This window comes from Carlito syrichta, unplaced genomic scaffold (genome assembly GCF_000164805.1).
Source record: "Carlito syrichta isolate Samal-C Ts95f unplaced genomic scaffold, Tarsius_syrichta-2.0.1 Scaffold35222, whole genome shotgun sequence".
NCBI lineage: Eukaryota > Metazoa > Chordata > Mammalia > Primates > Tarsiidae > Carlito > Carlito syrichta.
Window position 1 is genome coordinate 149,656 of NW_006979318.1, and position 5,240 is coordinate 154,895.

The 5,240-nt window shown below is 41.7% G+C and overlaps 1 protein-coding gene across 1 annotated transcript in view; it reads right to left on the minus strand.

The window, feature by feature from the left end:
* ZNF280D (zinc finger protein 280D) overlaps positions 1 to 1,277 on the minus strand; it is a 111,198-nt gene extending 109,921 nt beyond the window's left edge. Inside the window, exon 1 of the mRNA XM_008073166.2 lies at positions 1,248 to 1,277. The gene's annotated coding sequence lies outside the window, so the exon portion shown is untranslated. The remainder of the gene's footprint in view (positions 1 to 1,247) is intronic.
* Positions 1,278 to 5,240: the final 3,963 nt, after the last annotated feature.

Sequence of the window (5,240 nt, forward strand, 5' to 3'; positions counted from 1 at the left end):
GAGCAGCCACTGCACTCCAGTTTGGGTGACAGAGTGAGACTCCAACTCAAAAAAAAAAAAAAAAAGAATTAACAGAATTAAAAGAATTTCAGAATTCTGTCAGAGATATAACTTGTGACAAATTTTTTTACAAATTTAGACGTGGCTGAGCACTATCCAGCAAGAAACTCTCTTTAGTTGGCATTCTCAGGAAGAACAGGGTTGAACTCCTGTGAATTTTCACAAATGGAAAAACAAAAGAAGTTAGTCACACAAAATCTGGATTTCGTATATACTTCCATGATTCTTACTGTCCTAAAGAAATAGTGTGGCTACTCTTCTCAGCTCAAGGCATTTTCAACCATCAATGAATTAAAAAAACCCCTGCATGGCTGGGCACGGTGGCTCATGCCTATAATCCCAGCACTTTGGGAGGCCAAGGCAAGAGGATTGCCTGAGCCCACAGGTTCAAGACCAGCCTGGGCAATTTAACGAAATCTCATCTCTACAATAAATCAAAGAATTAGCCAGGCTTGGTGGCGCATGCCTGCAGTTCCAGCTACTTGGAAGGCTGAGGTGGAAGGATCACCTGAGCCCAGCAGACTGAGGCTGTGGTACCATGAGAATGCCACTGTACTCCAGCCTGGGCAACAAAGTGAGATACCGACTTAAAAAAAAAAAAAAACCTGCATAAATTAACCCAAAGTGATTTGTGTTATATTTTGTTTTTTGTTGTTGTTCCTTTTTTTTTTTTTTTGGAGTCAGAGTCTCACTTTGTTGCCCAGGCTGGAGTACAGTGGCATGCTCACAGCCATCCCAGCGTCAACCAGCTGGGCTCCGGCAATCTTTCTGCCTCAGCCTTCCAAGTAGCTGGAACCACAGGCGCGCACTACCAGACCTGGCTAATTTTTGATTTATTGTAGAGAGAAGATCGTGCCAAGTTGCCAAGAGCTGGTCTTAAACCCGCAGGCTCAGCAATCCACTCACCTTAGCCTCCCAAAGTGCTGGGATTACAGGCTGAGCCACCGAGCCCAGCCTGGTTTGTGTTATAAAAAGACTACAGGAAGGATCAAAACACTCAAAAAGAGGGTCAGAAACTATACTTGGAAAAGTGTGACTTGAAGATGGCTTATGACTGATGTTAGTGCAGAGGATGTTTTTATTGTATGGGAAAAGTTTCAGTTATAAAACTGTAAATTACCAAAAGAAAATCTCTCATGTAACTAGGAAAAGTACATGCAGGAATTGGGAATGGAATTTTGTCTTACCCTCTAATCACAATGATTTTTTGCACAGATTGCAAAGTGGGAAGAAAGGAAGATGTTCTTTGCGTAGATACAAAATCCCAAAAAGAAAAAAAATGTGTGCTACAATTGTAAGAAAAATATATGTCCAAGGCACTCAGATGTGACATATATTCATTGTAGGGGTGTTATGAAATTAAATGCATGAAATCTATTCTTTTCATTTTTCTAAGAATATACAAAGAGGTGTGCTATGTTGAAATTCTTACTAAAAGCTCCAATAAGCTTTACACTATGCCTTTATTCTTATTTCTATAAATTATATAAAATAACTTCAAATATGAAAAAAAAAGTAAATATAAACAGTCCCTTTCAATCTAGATGGTAAACTGCAATAATTATGTTTCTTGGTATACTGAGGGTTGAAAATCCTTAAAAGAAAATTGCTTTGCAGAAATGAACCAAAATCCCAAACATACAGTTTTTGACACGAGTTACTGAGTAAATAAAGTTATTATTTAAATCAATATTTAAGAGAATTTGGCCGGGAACAGTGGTTCAAGTCTGTAATCCCAGCTCTTTGGGAGGCTGACGTGAGAGGACTGCCAAAGCTCAGGGGTTGGTTCGAGACCAGCCTCATCTCTACAATAAGTCAAAATTAAGCCGGGCGTGGTTAGCACTCGCCTGTAGTTCCAGCTACTTGGAAGGCTGAGACAAAAGATAACCTGAGCCCAGTAGGTCAAGGTTGTGGCGGCCGTGAATGTGCCACTGTACTCCAGCCTGGGCGACAGAGTAAGACTCTGATTTAAAAAAAAAAAAAAAGAATTTGTCTGAAAAATCATATATTTTTGAGTCTATTTCTGAAGAGGAAGAAAAAAGAAAAACTATTTAGGATTATATATTTAATTAGTAACTATGTCATAAGTATTTCTCATCTTTCAAAAGTTGCTTTTGAAATAACAAGAGACGTTGTCAATAAAAATTTCCGATTTCTTGTCACCTAAAATTAGTATACTTTTCATATACAAAAATTGCTATTTCAATTAAGTACATCCCCTGCCCAATTTTTATAAAAAAAGAAGAGTCTTGGTATGGTTCTAAATTTTCTCTTGAATAAAGAAAACAAGCAGGGCATGGTGGTGCATGCCTATAATTCTAGCACTTTGGGAGGATGAGGCAGGAGAATTGTTTGAACCCAGGAGTTCAAGACCAGTCTAGGCAACGCAGTGAGACCTTGTCTCTACAAAAAAATGAAAAACTTAGCCAGGCGTGGTGGTACATGACTGTAGTCCCAACTACTCAGGCTGTACCAGGATAGCCTGAGCCCAGGAGGTCAAGGCTGCAGTGAGCCATAATCATGCTACTGCACACCAGCATGGGTGACCTGACTCAAAAAAAAAAGAATAAAGAAAACAAGTGTGAGAGAAGAAGATACAAAATTTCTTATTCTTTCCCGTCCTTGTCTCTTCTACTAAAAAAGTCAATGCTGAGTAATAACACTGGATTGAAAAAGGACTGAACTAGTAAGTAGCCTAATGGGAGAAATGCTCCAGTTGAAGTGGGAATGCTGAAATTTGCAATCATGCAACATCAAACTACCTCAGAACTTCCATACCATAGCTCACTACTGCTACAATGGCTACAAGCAAACTTTCAAAGAAGGCAGTCTCTCTGACACCTGCTTTCTGCCTCCTCTCCCCTAGTCTCCCAAGGCTCTGATGCCAAAGAGTAGTAGCATTCCAGCTTCCCTAGATAGGTTAGTCTTTGCTTCCAAATTGCCATCCTCCTAACTCCCAAACACCCATTCCTAAAGGACTGCTCCCAACTATGTGTTTATCAGATTACTGCAGGTTAATTCATACCAAGTACTAATGCCAAATATCACCCTACAAATTACTTGCTAATTGCAAAAGGAAATGCTTACAATGGAAAGACAGCCTGTCACCTAAGAGATCAAATTTAGTATTAATAAGAAACCCTATTTCTTGCAGTGCCATCTGCAGTATGAAATGATGTGACGTACATGACATGACTTATGAAGTAGTCCCATCAAATATATTGAACCTAAATCTACTCTTTACACCTGGACTTCAAGTTCACAAAAAATACAGGAGATAGAGGAGACAATTTAAACACCACCAGGAGGAACTATCAGTAAAATAAAGAATACAGGTTATTCTCTACGACTACTGAGCTAGGCTTGTCAAAAAGTGTCTTTAAAAAAACGAAGGAACTACTCTAAATGTAAAGAGACTAACAAATATAATAAATAATTGGATTGGATTCTGCCTCCAAAAAAAAAAAAGACAGAAAGGTCATTTGGGGGACAAGAGAGGAAATGTGACTATGTACTACATCATATATTAGATTTTAGGTAATATTCTTAACTTTAAGTGTGATTATGATAGAAAAATGTTATGTAGAAAAATGGCCTTAATCTTTTTGTTTTTAAGATTAGAAAATATAGTTTATTTATCAAGTAAATGGGAGAGAGAGGAGACTCACTTTGCCAAGGGAGGGGAGGAGGAAAAAAATGGTCTTAATCTTATGAGATACATACAGGCACATATAACATATAAAGTATTTAGGGGTGAAATGTCATAACTGCAATGTACTTTGAAATGCCTGGCAGTGTGAGACAGGTAGACAAAGCAAATATGGCAAAATGGCAATGACAACTGTAAAAACTAAGTGGTAGTTAGGAGTGTTCAAATGGACAATTCAACTCTTCAATATGTTTGAAAAAAATAGCATGATTACTTGACTAGTAGTAATTTCCAAAGCCAAGAAGTTAAATCAAAAAATAAAAATGTAACAAAAAGGGCAATTCAAGAGTATTTCTTAAAGTGTTTTAGGTGAGCCTCCTCATTCCCACAAAAATGGGGCATCCTCGAGTTGCAGGATGAGGAGTCAGAAGACCTAAGCCTCTATAACTGGAGCTGGCTCTTCCAAGTCACCTTATCTATGTAACAGATAAGGTGACCTCCCTGAAGTCTCTCCCTGAGGCTGTTTCCTCCCTTTCCAGACAGTGTGAGCAAAAGGCAGACCACTTCAAGAGCAGATAAGAGCTACAAATCTGGTGATATCAATGACATATATGCAAGATGCAATTATGTAATGGTATCTGCAGTGATGTTAAAACATCAGGGGCACACGGCCTAACTGAATTTTATAAACAAACTAGTGGCTTCCCAGGCAGGGTCGTTTTCTGCATGCAGGCAGCTTGTGCGGGCACACGGATTCCCCCAAAGCAGGACACGTTGCAAAGGCTAAGAGGAGGCTTTCTGCACTTTAAAACTCGCCTTCTCGCTTGCAATTTTATCTTTCGAGGCAAGAAAAATGGACAAATTCTGTCCATGCCTGAAAACAAAGCCGAATTTCAAGTTGGCAGAATTTTTTTTTTTTTTTAACGAACAATGAATTCTTCGCAAACAAAGAGGTCCCGTGCTTGCAGAGACGGGTTCGCGTGGACGTTTTTCCTCTCCAGCAGATTTCTCCTGAAAGGCGTTAAAACTTGAGATGACTTGGGAGGAACTCCTTCCACCTCTAGAGCAGGCTAAAACCTCAGAGTGAGATCATTCGTTCCGTCTCATCAAGTGAAACCTGCAGAGCTCAGTCAGAAAATCGTGCGTCCAACTCCACGGTTCTCCTCGGGGCCCTGCTCCTCCTGGAGACAATAACGGGACTTCCACGGCAGAGCGGGGTGGGGGGGAGACCCTCTGACAAAAAGGAGGGTGCCACGCGGGCGGGTCGGTGCCCTGGGCAAAACGGCGGCCCCGCGCCTGGGAGGCTGCGCACCCCCTTCGGCCTCCTTGCCTACGACTGACGGAGGCAGGGGACGAGCTGCGGTGTGAGGGGCACGGGTCTCGGCCGAACGCCGGCACGGGACGCACAACGGACCACAGGGAGTCGCCTCCGGAGAAAGGCCGAGCCCAGGCTGGGGCAGACCGGCGCCCGGGCCTCCGGGGCGAGGTGGCGGCGGGGGAGGAGAAGGCGGCGGCCCGCGCGGCCCGGGCT